Genomic DNA, 21,776 nt, shown 5'->3' on the forward strand with positions numbered 1-21,776 from the left:
GCAATGTGAGAGGAGGTTACAAAAAATCTGCAAAAGGACATAGACAGGCTAAGTGAGTGGGCAAAAATTTGGCAGATGGAGTATAATGTTGGAAAGTGTGAGGTCATGCACTTTGGTAGAAAAAAATCAAAGAGCAAGTTATTATTTAAATGGAGAAAGATTGCAAAGTGCTGCAGTACAGTGGGACCTGGGGTTACTTGTGCATGAAACACAAACGAATAGTATGCAGGTACAGCAAGTGATCAGGAAGGCCAATGGTATCTTGGTCTTTATTGCAAAGGGGATGGAGTATAAAAGCAGGGAAGTCTTGCTACAGTTATACAGGGTATTAGTGAGGCCACACCTGGAATACTGCGTGCAGTTTTGGTTTCCATATTTACGAAAGGATATACTTGCTTTGGAGGCAGTTCAGAGAAGGTTCACTCGGTTGATTCTGGGGATGAGGGGGTTGACTTATGAGGGAAGGTTGAGTAGGTTGGACCTCTACTCATTGGAATTCAGAAGAATGAGAGGTGATCTTATCGAAACATATAAGATTATGAGGGGGCTTGACAAGGTGAATGCAGAGAGGATGTTTCCACTGATGGGGGAGACTAGAACTAGGGGGCATGATCTTAGAATAAAGGGCCACCCATTTAAAACTGAGATGAGGAGAAATTTCTTCTCTCAGAGGGTTGTAAATCTGTGGAATTCGCTGCCTCAGAGAGCTGTGGCAGCTGGGACATTGAATACATTTAAGACAGAAATAGACAGTTTCTTAAACGGTAAGGGGATAAGGGGTTATGGGGAGCGGGCAGGGAAGTGGAGCTGAGTCCATGATCGGATCAGCCATGATCTTATTGAATGGCGGAGCAGGCCCGAGGGGCTGTATAGCTACTCCTGCTCCTATTTCTTATGTTCTTATGTTCTTATAGCCCTGCAAATTTCTGGAATTTATCCAATTCCCTTTTCAAAGTTACTATTGAATCTGCTTCCACCGCCCTTTCAGGCAGCACGTTCCCGATCACAACACCTCGCTGCGTAATAAAATCTCCTCACCTCCCCTCTGGCTCTTTTGCCAACCACCTTAAATCTGCGCTCTCTGGTAACCCACCGTCTGGCCACTGGAATCAGTTTATTCTTATTTACTCTATCAAAACCCTTCATAATTTTGAACACCATTATTAAATCTCCCCTTAACCTCTCTGCTCTAAGGAGAACAATCCCAGCTTCTCCCGTCTCTCCATGTTACTGAAGTCCCTCATCCCCGGTATCATCTTACTCCTCTGCACCCTCTCTAAGGCATTTCTATCCTTCCTAAACTGTGGTGCCCAGAATTGGACACACTACTCTGGCTGCAGCCTGACCAGTGATGTTACCGAAGTGGAGGAGTTTCTGGAGGATGGTCGATGGTCTTGTGTCTGAAATGACAGATGACAGCCTGCACTTGGTTGACACAGGAGTCAAAAAAAAAGATCTGCTCCATGATGAAGGAAAATTGAATCCTCTGTGGATCAACCTAATTCTACATCCTAATCAGTGATTTATAAAGGTTTCGCATAACCTCCTTGCTTTTTTACTCTCTGCTTCTGTTTATAAAGTTTTTTTTTAACAGCCTTCGCCACTTGGCCTGCCACCTACAAAGATTTGAGTAAGTACACCCCCAGGTCTCTCTGTTTCTGCACCCCCTTTAAAATTGTACCAATTTCTCTACCACCTCCTGCTTTGTTGTGACATTGGCAGCATCCTCTTCTTTAGTGAAGACAGATGCAAAATACCCACTTAGTACCTCAGCTGTGCACTCTGACTCAACAACAATATCTTCTTTTTGGTCTCTGAGGTTCCGCAGGGCTCAGTGCTGGGCCCTTTGCTTTTTGTGATATACATCAATGATCTAGACTTGAATATAGGGGGTATGATTATGAAGTTTGCAGATGACACTAAAACAGGCTGTGTGGTTGATAATGAAGAAGAAAGCTGAGGATTGCAGGAAGATATCAATGGACTGGTCAGGTGGGCAGAACAGTGACAAATGGAATTCAATCCAGAAAAGTGTGAGGCATTTTGGGAGGGCTAACAAGGAAAGGGAATACACATTAAATGGTACGACATTGAGAAGTGTAGAGGAACAAAGGGACCTTGGAGTGCAGGTCCACAGATCCCTGAAAGTAGCAGGCCAGGTGGTTAAGAAGGCATACGGAATACTTGCCTTTATTCGCCAATGCGTAGAATACAAGAGCAGGGAGGTTATGCTTAAACTGTATAAAACACTGGTTAGGCCACAGCTGGAGTACAGCGTGCAGCTCTGGTGATCTCGTTACAGGAAGGACGTGATTGCACTAGAGAGGGTGCAGAGGAGATTTATGAGGATGTTGCTAGGACTGGAGAATCTAAGCTGAGGACAGATTGGATCAGCTGGATTTGTTTTCAATGGAACAGAGGAGGCTGAAGGGAGACCTCATTGAGGTGTATAAAATGATGAGGGGCCTAGATATAGTGGATAGAAAGGGCCTATTTCCCTTAGCAGAGGGGTCAACAACCAGTGGGCATAAATTTAAAGTAATTGGTAGAAGGTATAGAGGGGATTTGAGGGGAAATGTCTTCACCCAGAGGGTGGTGGGGGTCTGGAACTCACGGCCTGAAAGGGTGGTAGAGGCAGAAACCCTCACCACATTTAAACAGTACCTGGATGTGCACCTGAAGTGCCGTAACCTGCAGGGCTACGGACCGAGACCGGGAAAGTGGGATTAGGCTGGATAGCCTGTTGTTAGAAACATAGAAACATAGAAAATAGGTGCAGGAGTAGGCCATTCGGCCCTTCGAGCCTGCACCACCATTCAATGAGTTCATGGCTGAACATGCAACTTCAGTACCCCATTCCTGCTTTCTCACCATACCCCTTGATCCCCCTAGTAGTAAGGACTACATTTAACTCCTTTTTGAATATATTTAGTGAATTGGCCTCAACAACTTTCTGTGGTCGAGAATTCCACAGGGTCACCACTCTCTGGGTGAAGAAGTTTCTCCTCATCTCGGTCCTAAATGGGTTACCCCTTATCCTTAGACTGTGACCCCTGGTTCTGGACTAGCCCAACATTGGGAACATTCTTCCTGCATTTAACCTGTCCAAACCTGTCAGAATTTTAAACGTTTCTATGAGATCCCCTCTCATTCTTCTGAACTCCAGTGAATACAAGCCCAGTTGATCCAGTCTTTCTTGATAGGTCAGTCCCGCCATCCCGGGAATCAGTCTGGTGAACCTTTGCTGCACTCCCTCAATAGCAAGAATGTCCTTCCTCAGGTTAGGAGACCAAAACTGTACACAATACTCCAGGTGTGGCCTCACCAAGGCTCTGTACAACTGTAGCAACACCTCCCTGCCCCTGTACTCAAATCCCCTCGCTATGAAGGCCAACATGCCATTTGCTTTCTTAACCACCTGCTGTACCTGCATGCCAACCTTCAATGACTGATGTACCATGACACCCAGGTCTCGTTGCACCTCCCCTTTTCCTAATCTGTCACCATTCAGATAATAGTCTGTCTATCTGTTTTTACCACCAAAGTGGATAACCTCACATTTATCCACATTATACTTCATCTGCCATGCATTTGCCCACTCACCTAACCTATCCAAGTCACTCTGCAGCCTCATAGCATCCTCCTCGCAGCTCACACTGCCACCCAACTTAGTGTCATCTGCAAATTTGGAGATACTACATTTAATCCCCTCGTCTAAATCATTAATGTACAATGTAAACAGCTGGGGCCCCAGCACAGAACCTTGCGGTACCCCACTAGTCACTGCCTGCCAGAGAGTTGTTAACCTGTGGAATTCCCTGCCGCAGAGAGTTGATGCCAGTTCATTAGATCTATTCAAGAGGGAGTTAGATATGGCCCTTACGACTAAAGGGATCAAGGGGTATGGAGAGAAAGCAGGAATGGGGTACTGAGGGAATGATCAGCCATGATCTTATTGAATGGCGGTGCAGGCTCGAAGGGCTGAATGGCCCACTCCTGCACTTATTTTCCATGTTTCTATGTAACCCCTAGCGTGATCGATCACTCTGCGAGAGTGCTCGGGGCTGATTGTGCCGGATCGCGGCTGCCGTCGCCGATGAGGTAGCTCGTTTCCATGTAGATCCTGCAGTGATGGCCCTTCCCTTTAAGGGAAGGAAGGAGCCTCCATTCCCGGCAGCGCTGCCCTCGACATTGGGCAGTGCTGCACCACTACCAGCCCTCCTGCCAGCTTTAGCGCTCCAAGGGAAGTGGCAGGGCTTGGTTTATCGCTCCACTTCCTTCCTGGAGCCCTAAACAATTTTTTCCCCAAAATCTTTAGTCATCCAGGGAGCTCTAGCATCGGATGTCCTTCCTTTCCTCCTGTATAAGAATTAGGAACAGGAGTAGGGCATCTAGCCCCTCGAGCCTGCTCCGCCATTCAACAAGATCATGGGGATGTTTCTATTCCGGGCTGGAGAAGAACTTGGAATGGGAGGGGGAGGATCCAGTTGTCGTGGTACACGTCGGTACCGATCACATGGGTAGGACTAAGAAAGAGGTTCTGCTGAGAGAGTTTGAACACCTAGGGACTAAATTGAAAAGCAGAACCACAAAGGTAATAATCTCTGCATTGGCAAATTGGCATCGGGTCAATAGAATCCGGGAGAGGAATGCGTGGCTCAGAGGTTGGTGTGGGAGAAGTGGGTTTCCACTCGTGGGGCACTGGCACCAAGACTCGGGAAAGAGAGAGCAGTTCCGTGGGGACGGACTACACCTGAACTATGCTGGGACCAGAGTTCGAGTGAACCGACTAACTTGGGAGGTAGACAGGGCTTTAAACTGAATAAGGGGCGGGGGGAGGCGGGGGGGAGGGGTTGGAGGGGGGGGAGGGGGGTGAGGACGGTCGCAGTGGAGAGATATCGAGAATACTAAAGAGAAATGAAAAGGAAGCAATGCAGGAAAGTGATTGTGGTAAGAAAAAATAATAATAAGGCAAATAGGGTTATAGTACAAAATAATGTTAAGATGTTAAATGTTAAAAAGATAAATCTAAAAGCATTGTATCTGAATGCACGAAACATCTGTAATAAGGTAGATGAATTAACAACGCAAATAGATGTTAGCGGAGAGGATATAGTTGCAATTAGAGACATGGTTGCAGGGTGACCAGGGTTGGGAACTGAATATCCAAGGATATTCGATATTTAGGAAGGCCAGGCAAAAAGGAAGAGGGGGCGGTGTGACATTGTTAGTAAAGGATGAAATCAGAGCAATAGTGAGAAAGGATATTGGCTCAGAAAATCCAGATGTAGAATCAGTCTGGGTGGAGCTAAGGAGCACCAAGGGGCAGAAAACATTGGTGGGAGTTGTCTATAGGCCTCCAAACAGTAGTAGTAGTGTAGGGGACGGCATCAAATAGGAAATTAGAGATGCATGTAACAAGGGTACTACAGTAATCGTAGTGACATTAATCTACATATAGACTGCCCAAACCAAATTAGTAATAATACTGTGGCAGATGGATTCCTGCAGTGTGTACGAGATGGTTTTTTAGACCAGTATGTTGAGTATCCTACTAGGGAACAGGCTATCCTAGATTGGGTATTGTGTAATGAGAAGGGGTTAATTAACAGTCTTGTTTTGCGGGGTCCTTCCGGGAAGAGTGACCATAACATGACTGAATTCTTTAATAAGATGGAAAGTGAAATAATCCAACCTGAAACTAGGGTCCTAAATCTAAACAAAGGAAACGACAAAGATATGAGGAATGAATTGGCTATGATAGATTGGGAAGATTCATTAAAAGGCATGACAGTGGATAAGCAATGGCTAATATTTAAGGAACGAATGCATGAATTGCAACAGTTATACATTCCTTTCTGGCTTAAAAACACAAAAGGAATAGTGGCCCAACCATGACTAACGAAATAAATTAAGGATAGTATTAGATCCAAAGAAGGATTATACAAAGCTGCCAGAAAAAGTAGCAAACCTGAGGATTGGGAGCAGTTTAGAATTCAGCAAAACAGGACGAAGAGATTGATTAAGAGGGGAAAAATAGAGTATGAGAGTAAACTTGCAAGGAACATAAAAACCCACTGCCAAAGTTTCTACAAGTACGTGAAAAGGAAACGATTAGTGAAGACAAATGTAGGTCCTTTACAGACAGAAACGGAAGAATTTGTAATGGGGAACCAGGAAATGGCAGAACAATTAAAGAAATACTTCAGTTCTGTCTTCACAGAAGGGGACACAAATAACGTCCCAGAAATGTTGGGGAACCAAGGGTCTAGTGAGCAAGAGGAATTAAAGGAAATGATTATTAGTAAGAAAATAGTGCTGGAGAAACTAATGGGACTGAAGGCAGATAAATCCCAGGGCCTGATGATCTGCATCCCAGAATACTAAAAGAGGTAGCCATGGAAATAGTGGATGCATTGGTTGTCATCTTCCAAAATTCTATAGATTATGGAACAGGTCCTGCAGATTGGAGGGTGGCAAATGTAACCACACTATTTAAAAAAGGAGGGAGAGAGAAAACGGGGAACTACAGACCGGTTAGCCTGACATCAGTAGTAGGGAAAATGCTAGCGTCCATACAAAAGGATGTGTAACGGCACACTTAGATGATATCAATGAGATTAAACAAAGTCAACATGGATTTATGAAAGGAAAATCATGTTTGACAAACCTACTGGAGTTTTTTAACATAGAAACATAGAAAATAGGTGCAGGAGTAGGCCATTCGGCCCTTCGAGCCTGCACCGCCATTCAACAAGATCATGGCTGATCATTCCTTCAGTACCCCTTTCCTGCTTTCTCTCCATACCACTTGATCCCTTTAACTGTAAAGGCCATATCTAACTCCCTCTTGAATACATCCAATGAACTGGCATCAACAACTCTCTGCGGTAGGGAATTCCACAGGTTAACAACTCTTGAGTGAAGAAGTTTCTCCTCATCTCAGTCCTAAATGGCTTACCCCTTATCCTTAGACTGTGTCCCCTGGTTCTGGACTTCCCCATCTTCGGGAACATTCTTCCTGCAGCTAACCTGTCCAGTCCCATCAGAATTTTAGATGTTTCTATGAGATCCCCTCTCATCCTTCTAAACTCCAGTGAATACAGGGCCAGTCGATCCAGTCTCTCCTCATATGTTAGTCCTACCATCCCAGGAATCAGTCTGGTGAACCTTCGCTGCACTCCCTCAATAGCAAGAACGTCCTTCCTCAGATTAGATCAAAACTGAACATAATATTCCAGGTGATCCTTCACCAAGACCCTGTACAACTGCAGTAAGACCTCCCTGCTCCTATACTCAAATCCCCTAGCTATGAAGGCCAACATACCATTTGCCTTCTTCATCGTCTGCTGCACCTGCATGCCAACTTTCAATGACTGATATACCATGACACCCAGGTCTCGTTGCACCTCCCCTTTTCCTAATTCGCCCCCAAAGTGGATAACTTCACATTTATCCACATTATACTGCATCCGCCACGCATTTGCCCACTCACCTAACCTGTCCAAGTCACCCTGCAGCCTCTTAGAGTCCCCCTCACAGCTCACACCGCCACCCAGTTTAGTGTCATCTGCAAACTTGGAGATATTACAATCAATTCCTTCATCTAAATCATTAATGTATATTGTAAATAACTGGGGTCCCAGCACTGAGCCCTGCGGCACCCCACTAGTCACTGCCTGCCATTCTGATAAGGACCCGTTTATCCCGACTCTCTGCTTCCTGTCTGCCAACCAGTTCTCTATCCACGTCCGTACATTACCCCCAATACCATGTGCTTTAATTTTGCACACCAATCTCTTGTGTGGGACCTTGTCAAAGCCTTTTGAAAGTCCAAATACACCAGATCCACTGGTTCTCCCTTGTCCACTCTACTCGTTACATCCTCAAAAAATTCCAGAAGATTAGTCAAGCATGATTTCCCTTTCATAAATCCATGCTGACTTGGACCGATCCTGTCACTGCTTTCCAAGTGCGCTGCTATTTCATCTTTAATAATTGATTCCAACATTTTCCCCACTCCTGATGTCAGGCTAACCGGTCTATAATTACCCATTTTCTCTCTCCTTCCTTTTTTAAAAAGTGGTGTTATATTAGCTACTCTCCAGTCCATAGGAACTGATCCAGAGTCAATAGACTGTTGGAAAATGATCACCAATACATCCACTATATAAATGATTTGGATGAGGAAACCAAATGTAATATTTCCAAGTTTGCTGATGACACAAAACTAGGTGGGATTGTGAGTTGTGAGGAGGATGCAAAGACGCTGCAAGGTGATTTAGATAGGTTGAGTGAGTGGGCAAACACATGGCAGATGCAGTATAATGTGGATAAATGTGAAGTTATCCATTTTGGTAGGAAAAACATGAGGACAAGGAATTATTTTTAAATGGTGATGGCTTGTGAAGTGTTAATGTACAGAGGGACTTGGGTATCCTTGTACACCAGTCATTGAAAGTAAACATGCAGATGTAGCAAGCAGTTAGGAAAGCAAATGGTATGTTGGCCTTCATTGCAAGAGGTTTTGAGTACAGGATATCTTACTACAGTTATACAGGGTCTTGGTGAGACCCTCTGAGTCTCACTGAAATGATACTGAGTGTCGTTTTGTCTCCTTACCGAAGAAAGAATATACTTGCCATAGAAGGAGTGCAGCGAAGGTTCACCAGACTGATTATTGTGGTGGCAGGACTATCTTTTGAGAAAAAATTGTGTCGACTGGATCTGTGTTCACTTGCAGGCTGGGACCGCGCCGATTTCCGGGCCGGGCCTCCGCAAGCTCCTCCCTCCAATGGCCCCGGCCTGCTGATGGTCTTGCAGGCTGGGACCGCGCCGATTTCCGGGCCGGGCCGCCGCAAGCTCCTCCCTCCAATGGCCCCGGCCTGCTGATGGTCTTGCAGGCCGGGACCGCGCCGATTTCCGGGCCGGGCCACCGCAAGCTCCTCCCTCCAATGGCCCCGGCCTGCTGATGGTCTTGCAGGCTGCGACCGCGCTGATTTCCAGACTGGGCGATTGGAGGGAACAGTGTGCGGCAGCCTGGCCCAGAAATTGGTGTGGTCCCTGTCTGCAAGACCATCAGCAGGCCGGGGCCATTGGAGGGAGCAGCGTGCGGCGGTATACCACTGCAGGGAGCAGCGTGCGGCGGTATACCACTGCAGGGAGTAGCGTGCGGCGGTATACCACTGCAGGGAGCAGCGTGCGGCGGTATACCACTGCAGGGAGCAACGTGTGGCGGTATACCACTGCAGGGAGTAGCGTGCGGCGGTATACCACTGCAGGGAGTAGCGGGCGGCGGTATACCACTGCAGGGAGTAGCGGGCGGCGGTATACCACTGCAGGGAGCAGCGCGTGCTGCAGGAGGGGATGGCTACAAAGCCAGGTCACTAATTGTAGTGCGGACAGGCACAGCAGGAGGGGAGAAGGAGCAGCAAGAGTCTCTTGAGGGAAGTGACCGGGGCCCAGGAGAGGCGTGAATCTGGGGCCCAGGAGAGGCAAGGGCCCAGGGGCAGCACGGGCCCAGCCCACACTGCGATATGTGGGTGCACTAGGTCCGTGCAGCAGAGCAGGTCTCCAGTCGTCCTGGTTAACCCTTGCCACTGGACCAAGACCTCGCTCTGTCAAGCCCGTGTGGTGGCTGGTGTGCAACGGTCACCCCACGTTAAAACAATCCACACACAGGCATCTTCCACCCTTCAGGATGTAGTTCAGGATCTGGAATATTAGGTCCTTCATTGAAACACCTGTGAACTTATCCCTTTTTGGTGTAGAAGCAAGTCATCCTCGCTTCGAGGGAATGCCTATGATGATGATGATTCACTCCAGTTTAGACGAATGAGAAGGGATCTCATTGAAACGTCTAAAATTCTGACGGGGTTGGATAGACTGGATGTGGGGAGGATGTTACCCTGGGCTGGGGTCACAAGGGGTCACAGTCTCAGGATACGGGGTAGGAAATTTAGGAGCGAGATGAGGAGAAATGTTTTCACTCAGAGGGTGGTGAACCTGTGGAATTCTCTGCCACAGAAGGCTGTGGAGACCAAGTCACTGAATATATTTAAGAGGGAGATAGATAGATTTCTAGACACAAAAGGCATCAAGGGGTATGGGGAGAAAGCGGGACTATGGTGTTGAGGTAGAGGATCAGCCATGATCATATTGAATGGCGGTGCAGGCTCGAAGGGCCAAATGGCCTACTATTTTCTATGTTTCTATGTACCCAAACCATCTCCGTTTTGAAGGTCTCCCATTGCTCATTTACTGTTTACCTGCCAATCTTTGATTCCAATCCACCCGAGCCACATCTTTTTTAAACTCACTGAAATTAGCCCTTCTCCAGTTGAGTATTTTCATATTTGATTGCTTCTTGATCTTTTTCATAGCAACTCAAAACATAATGATATTGTGATCATTATTTCCCAAACGTGCTCAAATTGTCCCACTTCATTCCCCAGAAGCAGAGCCAGCACCTGCTTCCTGAATCGTTGGGGCTGGAAACATACTGATTAAGTACGTTCTTTTGTACACATTTTAGGAATCAATCCCTCTCTTTGCCCTTAACCCTGATATTTTCACAGTCTATATTTGGATAATTGAAGTCCTCCATTATCACTACTCTAAAGTTCTTGCATCTTTCTGCAATTTGCCTGAAGAGTTGCTCCTCTACCTCCTTCCCACTATATGGTGGTCTACAGTATCAACCCGACTGTGTTACAGCTCCTCTCTTGTTTCTTAATTCTAACCAAATAGATTTGTCTTTGAGCCCTGAAGTACAGAATCCTTTTCCAGTGCTGTAACAGTATCTTTGATCAATACTACCTTCCCCCACCATCCCTTTTTTTCCTTCCCTATCATTTCTGAATACCTTGTAGCCAGGAACAAGCAAGGATTTTTTTAGGTGGATGGTTAAATAAGAACATAAGAAATTGAAGCAGGAGTCGGCCATTCGGCCCCTCGAGCCTGCTCCTATATTCAATGAGATCACGGCTGATCATCGACCTCAACTCCACTTTCCTACACTGTTCCCATATCCCTTAAATCCCTTCGTTTCCAAATATTTATCAACCTCTGGCTTAAATATACTCAATGACTGAGCATCCACAGATCTCTGGGGTAGAGAATTACAAAGATTCACAATCTTTTGAGTGAAGAAATTTCTCCTCATCTCAGTCCTAAATGGCCGACCCCTTATTCTGAGACTGTGACCCCTGGTTCTAGATTCCTCGGCCAGGGAAACATTTTCTCAGCATTAACCATGTTAAGCCCCTTAAGAATTTTATATTTTTCAATTAGATCACCTCTCATTCTTCTAAAATCTAAGGAATATAGGCCTAGTCTACTCAATCTCTCCTCATAGGGCAATCCCCTCATCCCAGGAACCAGTCTTGTGCACTCCATCATCATGGGCAGTCCCTCGAATGAGGTTCACTTGCTTCCACAAGAGTTCACAGATGTTTCAATGAAGGAGCCGATGTTCCAGTCCTGAACTCCAGTTGAGGTGGTGGAAGATGCCTGTGTGTGGGTTTTTTTAACGTGTGCTGACCTTTGCACACCAGCCACCACACGGGCTTGACAGAGCTAGGCCTTCATCCAGTGGCAAGGATTGAGCTAACTTCAGGAAGGACATTCTTGCTATTGAGGGAGTGCAGCGAAGGTTCACCAGACTGATTCCCGGGATGGCAGGACTGACCTATCAAGAAAGACTGGATCAACTGGGCTTGTATTCACTGGAGTTCAGAAGAATGTGAGGGGATCTCATAGAAACGTTTAAAATTCTGACGGGTTTAGACAGGTTAGATGCAGGAAGAATGTTCCCAATGTTGGGGAAGTCCAGAACCAGGGGTCACAGTCTAAGGATAAGGGGTAAACTATTTAGGACCGAGATGAGGAGAAACTTCTTCACCCAGAGAGTGGTGAACCTGTGGAATTCTCTACCACAGAAAGTTGTTGAGGCCAATTCACTTAATATATTCAAAAAGGAGTTAGATGAAGTCCTTACTACTAGGGGGATCAAGGGGTATGGTGAGAAAGCAGGAATGGGGTACTGAAGTTGCATGTTCAGCCATGAACTCATTGAATGGCGGTGCAGGCTCGAAGGGCCGAATGGCCTACTCCTGCACCTATTTTCTATGTTTCTATGAACCAGGACGACTGGAGACCTGCTCTACTGCACGGAACTAGTGTGCACACATATCGTATTGTGGGCTGGGCCCGTGCTGCCCCTGGGCCCTCGGCTCTTCTGGGCCCCGTACCCTCATTCATTGCACCTTCACCCACGGTGTTCCAGGGCCCGGCGCTGCCGTGGTGAGATTTGAACTCGGATCTCCGGATTACTAATCCAGTAACATAACCGCAATGGTGATATTCCCGCTTTATTGTACGCATCATTCGACAGGCCTTGCATCCGGTGGGAAAGGTGAAAAGCAATTTTAGTTCTCAAATGCATTTGTGTCTGTCTGCACATATTTTCCTTCAATGCTCCTTCAGGTAGTTTGCTGGCTTAAGCTGCAGCATGTAGTGAGAAGCTGGTAACAGTGCTCCAGGTGTGCTGTAGGGTTTGGCCGGTGCCAACATCACAGTATGTATGGGCCGGAAGGATTTGTGGACTTTTAAAATAGAGATGCACATGGGCTGCATTTCAAAATGCAGCTGTCTGTGTTTTGGGTTGCCATGGGAGCAATCTCAACACTGACATCGTGAAAGGTAGAGGCCTTTTTATTTGGAACTTTGTGTGATATGTGGAAAAATGCCTTTTGTCCATGGGGCCAGGATGTCTGGATGGACAATGAGGTTTGCAGGCCAAATATAACACCTCTGGACACTTTCAATGAAGAAGCAGTCAAGAACTCAACAAACAGTTAGCACTTGACCAATCGGGGACAGAGACGTTACCAGGAATACCAACTAACATCTCTGCGACCATGGTAACCAGGAATCGCCCAGCCAGGTTTGTGTATTATACGGGGTATAAAGACCGTCAACCGCGAGGGTCTATGGAGCATCCTCCTCCGTTTCGGATGCCCCCAAAAGTTCATCATCATCCTCCGCCTGCTCCACGATGACATGCAGGCTGTGATCCTGACCAACGGATCCATTGCAGACCCAATCCATGTCCGGACCGGGGTCAAACAGGGCTGTCTCATCGCCCCAACCCTCTTCTCAATCTCCCTCGCTGCCATGCTCCATCTCACAGTCAACAAGCTCCCCGCTGGAGTGGAACTAAACTACAGAACCAGTGGGAACCTGTTCAACCTTCGCCGCCTCCAGGCCAGGTCCAAGATCACCCCAACCTCTGTCGTTGAGCTACAGTACGCAGACGCTGCCTGCATCTGCGCACATACAGAGGCTGATCTCCAGGACATAGTTGACGTATTTACTGAGGCGTATGAAAGCATGGGCCTTACGCTAGACATCCGTAAGACAAAGGTCCTCCACCAGCCTGTCCTCACCGCACAGCACTGCCCCCCAGTCATCAAGATCCACGGCGCGGCCCTGGACAACGTGGACCACTTCCCTTATCTCGGGAGCCTCTTATCAACAAGAGCAGACATTGACGATGAGATCCAACACCGCCTCCAGTGCGCCAGTGCAGCCTTCGGCCGCCTGAGGAAAAGAGTGTTTGAAGACCAGGCCCCTCAAATCTACCACCAAGCTCATGGTCTACAGGGCTGTAGTAATACCCACCCTCCTGTATGGATCAGAAACATGGACCATGTACAGCAGACACTTCAAGTCACTGGAGAAATACCACCAACGATCTCCGCAAGATCCTGCAAATCCCCTGGGAGGACACACGTACCAACATTAGCGTCCTCAACCAGGCCAACATCCCCAGCATTGAAGCACTGACCACACTTGATCAGCTCTGCTGGGCAGGTCACATAGTTCGCATGCCAGACACGAGATTCCCAAAGCAAGCACTCTACTCGGAACTCCTTCACGGCAAACGAGCCCCAGGTGGGCAGAGGAAACGTTACAGGGACACCCTCAAAGCCTCCCTGATAAAGTGCAACATCCCCACTGACACCTGGGAGTCCCTGGCCAAAGACCAGTGGCCAAAGTGGAGGAAGTGCATCCGGGAGGGCGCTGAGCACCTCGAGTCTCATCGCCGAGAGCATGCAGAAACCAAGCGCAGGCAGCGGAAAGAGCGTGCGGCAAACCTGTCCCACCCTCCCCTTCCCTCAATCTGTCCCACCTGTGACAGAGACTGTGGTTGTCATATTGGACTGTTCAGTCACCTAAGGACTTACGTTAAGCGTGGAAGCAAGTCTTCCTCAATTCCGAGAGGCTTCCTATGATGATGAAAGATGCTGAACTTTGTGGGATTCAGGGGCTTGCTTTCTCCATCATCTGGAAAGGGGTTCCCCGCGTGACTATGCGTCCGTCAACGCTCCAGGAACGCCAAAGTGAGTGCCTCACCGTAGCACCTGAACACAACTCTCTAGACCTCATCGCATGCCTCTGTTAGGCACGGTTTTGCGGATCCGGGGCTGCGTGAATCATTGACAAGAGCTGGTAATTATATCCAGCATACACCTCTGGAGATCCCCAAGACCTCCAGTGTGTTTAGCTGCTGAGGAACTGCAAGTAACCAAGATGCAGGCTGTAAAACTCGAGTTTTCTCAAAATTCAAAGATTCCCCCTCTGTATGAAGAAACCCGAAGGAACAATCATTTTGGACATGCTTAAAATGAACTTTGGGATTTTAAAGGATGCATGGGTCTGCAAGGGAAAAGGACTGCAAAACTCAGGAGAATACCCAAAGACCAGTTTTTGGGTATTGGAGCTGTCTGGGATATTCGAGCTAAACCAAATTGTCTGGGGAATTGTGTAAACTCCAAAACTTTGTTCCCGAGGAGGCATTAACATAGCAACAATTGATCCAGAGATAGCCCGCCATAGCTCAAAGCATGAAACCCATCCAGCGCATGCATGATGTTAATCACCTATCCGGCCTGCATGGAAAACCCAGGCCTAGGCAGACAACGTAAACACCGAAAACAATTTGTAAAATCACGACTCGAATTCAACCAATCGACACATCCTAAAACAAGTTACCATTAATGAGCCTGCCAAAATCCAACAAAGAAGTACCAAACCCGCCAAAATTAAGACAAATAATCGGGATTGATTTGGTGCGCAGGTTAGCAAGGCTCTCAAGGTATAATTGAGGCCCTGTTTTACAGTGAAGTTGGCCACCTTTGCTCCTACACCAGCTTCGTATGCTTCAGACCTGGCAGACTTCAAGATCAGCACACCAGTTTTCGTCAACCTGGTTTCTTAAGAACATCAACCAAGACAGCATCACAAACGACCAGGACACCAAGCACGCCGCGGCAGCTAGAGGTTCATGAAACAACCATCAAGATATTACCAGCAACCAAATTGGTAATATTGAGCTACCGGGACCAACGATTTCCAAACCAAAGTCAACTCGACGAAAACCCAAAGATTCGCAAGTTGTTTCCACTCTGCAAGCTATCCCTGAGCAACCAACAGGTAAAACATTAGCTAAAAGAACTTAAAAACTGACTCCTACCACAAGTGGGTACTCACCCCATGAATCCAATACGCGCCCTACTGCATCAGCAGACACCACCCAACTGAAGACTACGCAGTAAGAAGTCTTCTACAACGTTCGGGGTACGACAAGCAGAACCTACAGAGTCCAGCAAACCCCGAAATCACGAACCACCGCTGACTGTGAATAAGAGGATTGGTGAGCATTATCCCTGTTGTCCTAAAGTTTAACCTAGTCAGATTTCGGTATTGGGAAGTGGGAGGTGTATTATCTTCTGTAACCCCTTTTGTATGTGTAGTGAAGTGTTCCTTATTCTAGAGATTGTAAGTTTTGACATTGTATTTTCTTTCCTAAATAAAATCAAAGTTTCTTGCACCAAAACCAGTTGTCTGCTGCACTTCATCACATCCCCAAATAAATCCAGAGCCTAGAACCCAGGGCGTGGGAGCGATTCAAACCGCTCAGAAGGTCAGAAGTGAACCTCACCCCTGAGACCATCCCCTACAAGGCTAAGACGTGTGTGTGTGAGGCTTCCAAGTTTTTTTTGCTTCGATTTCAAGTTTCGATTTTAATCCTTTTAGCTATTCCTTCATATTCACTCCATTTCTCTTTTGCTGATTCCTTCCCTTGCTTTAACCAGTTTCTCCTTTGCCTGAATTCACTCCTTTAACTTGTTAATGACTTAGATGAAGGGACTGAGTGTAACGTATCCAAGTTTGCTGATGATACAAAGTTCGGTGGGAAAGTAAGCTGTGAGGAGGTCACAAAAAGGCTGCAGAGAGATATAGACAGGTTGACTGAGTGGGCAAGAACATGTCAAATGGAATATAATGTGGAGAAATGTGAAGTTATCCACTTTGGTAGGAAAACTAAAAAGCAGCAAACCTGAGGACTGTCCAAGTCACCCTGCAGCCTCTTAGCGTCCCCCTCACAGCTTACACCGCCACCCAGCGTAGTGTCATCTGCAAACTTAGAGATATTACATTCAATTCCTTCATCTAAATCATTAATGTATATTGTAAATAGCTGGGGTCCCAGCACTGAGCCTTGCGGCACCCCACTAGTCACTGCCTGCCATTCTGAAAAGGACCCGTTAATCCCGACTCTCTGCTTCCTGTCTGCCAACCAGTTCTCTATCTACGTCAGTACATTACCCCCAATACCATGTGCTTTGATTTTGCACACTAATCTCTTGTGTGGGACCTTGTCAAAAGCCTTTTGAAAGTCCAAATACACCACATCCACTGGTTCTCCCTTGTATACTCTACTAGTTACATCCTCAAAATATTCTGGAAGATTTATCAAGCATGATTTCTCTTTCATAAATCCATGCTGACTTGGACCAATCCTGTCACTGCTTTTCAAATGCGCTGCTATTTTATCTTTAATAATTGATTCCAACATTTTCCCCACTACTGATGTCAGGCGAACCAGTCTATCCGTTTTCTCTCTCCCTCCTTTTTTAAAAAGTGGTATTATATTAGCTCCCCTCCAGTCCAGAAGAACTGATCCAGAGTCGATAGACTGTTGGAAAATGATCACCAATGCATCCACTATTTCTAGGGCCACCTCCTTAAGTACTCTGGGATGCAGATTATCAGGCCCCGGGGATTTATCAGCCTTCAATCCCATCAATTTCCCTAACACAATTTCCCACCTAATAAGGATTTCCTTCAGTTCCTCCTTCTCACTAGACCCTCGGACCCCTAGTATTTCCGGAAGGTTAATTGTGTCTTCCTTCGTGAAGACAGAACCAAAGTATTTGTTCAACTGGTCTGCCATTTCTTTGTTCCCCATTATAAATTCACCTGATTCTGACTGCAAGGGACCTACGTTTGTCTTCACTAATCTTTTTCTCTTCACATATCTTTAGAAGCCTTTGCAGTCAATTTTTATGTTCCCAGCAAGCTTTCTCTCATACTCTATTATCCCCCTCCTAATTAAACCCTTTGTCCTCCTCTGCTGAATTCTAAATTCATCCCAGTCCTCAGGTTTGCTGCTTTTTCTGACTAATTTATATGCCATTCACAGTTCTTTTTCCCCAGTTAATATTAGGGTAGTTGAAATCCCCCACTATTGCAGCATTTAGTTTTTGCACTTCGCAGCAATTTGCCCACATATTTGTTCTTCTATCTCCCTCTGACTGTTTGGGGGTCTATAGTCTACTCCCAGTGTAATAGGAGTGATGTAACAACAGATGATGTACGATATTTCACAACTCTCAAGAAAAATATATTCCAGTGAGGGGGGAAAGGGTGTAAGAGAAAAGAAAGTCATCCGTGGTTAACTAAAGAAATAAAGGACGGTATCCGATTAAAAACAAGGCCATACAAAGTGGCCAAAACTAGTGGGAGGACAGAAGATTGGGAAGCTTTTAAAAGCCAGCAAAGAATGACTAAAAAAATGATTAAGAAAGGGAAGATAGACTATGAAAGTAAACTAGCACAAAATATATAAACAGATAGCAAGAGTTTCTATAGGTATATAAAAAGGAAAAGAGTGGCTAAAGTAAATGTGGGTCCCTGAGAGGATGAGACCGGGGAATTAGTAATGGGGAACATGGAGATGGCAGAAACTCTGAACAAATATTTTGTATCAGTTTTTACGGTCGAGGACACTAACAATATTCTGACAGTGGATAGTCAAGGGGCTATAGGGGGGAGGAACTTAACACAATCACAATCACTAAGGAGGTGGTGCTCAGAAAGATAATGGGAGTAAAGACGGATAAATCCACTGGACCTGATGGCTTACATCCTCAGGTCTTAAGAGAAGTAACGGCAGGGATTGTGGATGCATTGGTTGTAATTTACCAAAATTCCCTGGATTCTGGGGAGGTCCCAGCAGATTGGAAAACTGCAAATGTAACACCTCTATTTAAAAAAGGAGGCAGACAAAAAGCAGGAAACTATAGACCAGTTAGCCTAACATCTGTGGTTGGGAAAATGCTGGAATCCATTATTAAAGAAGCAGTAGCAGGACATTTGGAAAAGCAAAATTCGGTCAGGCAGAGTCAGCATGGATTTATGAAGGGGAAGTGATGTTTGACAAATTTGATGGAGTTCTTTGAGGATGTAATGAACAGGATGGATAAAGGGAAACCAGGGGATGTGGTGTATTTGGACTTCCAGAAGGCATTTGACAAGGTGCCACATAAAAGGTTACTGCATAAGATAAAAGTTCATGGGGTTGGGGGTAATATATTAGCATGGATAGAGGATTGGCTAACTAACAGAAAACAGAAAGTCGGGATAAATGGTTCATTCTCTGGTTGGCAACCGTAACTAGTGGGGTACCGCAGGGATCAGTGCTGGGACCCCAATTATTTACAATCTATATTAACGACTTGGAAGAAGGGACTGAGTGTAACGTAGCCAAGTTTGCTGACGATACAAAGATGGGAGGAAAAGCAATGTGTGAGGAGGACACAAAAAATCTGCAAAAGGACATAGACAGGCTAAGTGAGTGGGCAAAAATTTGGCAGATGGAGTATAGTGTTGGAAAGTGTGAGGTCATGCACTTTGGTAGAAAAAAATCAAAGAGCAAGTTATTATTTAAATGGAGAAAGATTGCAAAGTGCTGCAGCACAGCAGGACCTGGGGGTACTTGTGTATGAAACACAAAAGGATAATATGCAGGTACAGTAGGTGATCAGGAAGGCCAATGGAATCTTGGCCTTTATTGCAAAGGGGATGGAGTATAAAAGCAGGGAAGTCTTGCTACAGCTATATAAGGTTTTGGTGAGGCCACACCTGGAGTACTGCGTGCAGTTTTGGTTTCCATATTTATGAAAGGATATACTTGCTTTGGAGGCAGTTCAGAGAAGGTTCACTAGGTTGCTTCTGGGGATGAGAGGGTTGACTTATGAGGAAAGGTTGAGTAGGTTGGGCCTCTGGAATTCAGAAGAATGAGAGGTGATCTTATCGAAACGTATAAGATTATGAGGGGGCTTGACAAGGTGGATGCAGAGAGGATGTTTCCACTGATGGGGGAGACTAGAACTAGAGGGCATTATCTTAGAATAAGAGGCCACCCATTTAAAACAGAGATGAGGAGAAATTTCTTCTCTCAGAGGGTTGTAAATCTGTGGAATACGCTGCCTCAGAGAGCTGTGGAAGCTGGGACATTGAATATATTTAAGACAGAAATCGACAGTTTTTTAAATGATAAGGGGATAGGGGATTATGGGGAGCAGGTGGGGAAGTGGAGCTGAGTCTATGATCAGATCAGCCGTGATCGTATTAAATGGCGGAGCAGGCTCGAGGGGCCATATGGCCTACTCCTGCTCCTATTTCTCATGTTCTTATGTTAACACATGCTCGAGGGCTGTTATAAGCCACAGGTTGGAAGAAAATTAAAGGGTTGTTCTTGTTATAGACTCAGAAGGTGAAACAGCAAATCAAAGCAAGAGAAGGAATAAGAAATTGGGTGAACTTGAAAGGGTCAAAAATCTCAACTGGAGAGAGAAGCAGAACACTAGAAAAGGAGAAGTCTAAGCAGATTTGAGGTGATGGTTGGTTTTATGCCCTGCAGGTTACAGCATTCCAAGTGCACATCCAAGTACTTTTTAAATATGGGGAGGGTTTCTGCCTCTACCACCCTTTCAGGCAGTCAGTTGCAGACCCCCACCACCCTCTGCGTGAAGACATTTCTCGTCAAATCCCCTCTAAATCTTCTACCAATTACTTTAAATTTATGATCCCTGGTTGGTGACCCCTCTGTTAAGGGAAATAGACCCTTTCTATCCACTCTATCCAGGCCTCTCATCATTTTATACACCTCAATCAGGTCTCCCTCATTGACTAGTGGGAAAGCGGGTTGTGTAGAGGACACAGAGAGGCTGCAAAGAGATTTAGATCGGTTAAGCGAATGGGCGAAGGTTTGGCAGATGGAATACAATGTCAGAAAGTGTGAGGTCATCCACCTTGGAAAAAAAACAGTAAAAGGGAATATTATTTGAATGGGGAGAAATTACAACATGCTGAGGTGCAGAGGGACCTGGGGGTCCTTGTGCATGAATCCCAAAAAGTTAGTTTGCAGGTGCAGCAGGTAATCAGGAAGGCGAATGGAATGTTGGCCTTCATTGCGAGAGGGATGGAATACAAAAGCAGGGAGGTCCTGCTGCAACTGTATAGGGTATTGGTGAGGCCGCACCTGGAGTACTGCGTGCAGTTTTGGTCACCTTACTTAAGGAAGGATATACTAGCTTTGGAGGGGGTACAGAGACGATTCACGAGGCTGATTCCGGAGATGAGGGGGTTACCTTATGATGCTAGATTGAGTAGACTGGGTCTTTACTCGTTGGAGTTCAGAAGGATGAGGGGTGATCTTATAGGAACATTTAAAATAATGAAAGGGATAGACAAGATAGAGGCAGAGAGGTTGTTTCCACTGGTCGGGGAGACTAGAACTAGGGGGCACAGCCTCAAAATACGGGGGAGCCAATTTAAAACCGAGTTGAGAAGGAATTTCTTCTCCCAGAGGGTTGTGAATCTGTGGAATTCTCTGCCCAAGGAAGCAGTTGAGGCTAGCTCATTGAATGTATTCAAGTCACAGATAGATAGATTTTTAACCAATAAGGGAATTAAGGGTTACGGGGAGAGGGCGGGTAAATGGAGCTGAGTCCACGGCCAGATCAGCCATGATCTTGTTGAATGGCGGAGCAGGCTCGAGGGGCTAGATGGCCTACTCCTGTTCCTAATTCTTATGTTCTTATGTTCTTATGTTAAACTTCTTCACTCAGAGAGTTGTTAACCTGTGGAATTCCCTGCCGCAGAGAGTTGTTGATGCCAGTTCATTGGATATCTTCAAGAGGGAGTTAGATATTGCCCTTACAGCTAAAGTGATCAAGGGGTATGGAGAGAAAGCAGGAAAGGGGTACTGAGGGAATGATCAGCCATGATCTTATTGAATGGCGGTGCAGGCTCGAAGGGCCGAATGGCCTACTCCTGCACCTATTTTCTATGTTTCTCCCCTCAGCCTCCTCTGTTCCAACAAAAACAAACTATCCAATCTGTCCTTATAATTTAGATTCTCCAGTCCAGGCAACATCCTCGTAGATCTCTGTACTCTCTCCAGTGCAAAGACGTCTTTCCTGTAATGTGGTGACTAGACCTGCACGCAGCACTCCAGCTGTGGCCTAACCAGTGTTTTATACAGTTCAAGCATAACTTGCTCTTGTATTTTATGCCTCGGCTAATAAAGGCAAGCATTCCGTATGCCTTCTTAACCACCTTATAGAAACATAGAAACATAG

The sequence above is a fragment of the Pristiophorus japonicus genome, chromosome 3 (genome assembly GCF_044704955.1).
Source record: "Pristiophorus japonicus isolate sPriJap1 chromosome 3, sPriJap1.hap1, whole genome shotgun sequence".
In the NCBI taxonomy this organism is placed as follows: Eukaryota; Metazoa; Chordata; class Chondrichthyes; family Pristiophoridae; genus Pristiophorus; species Pristiophorus japonicus.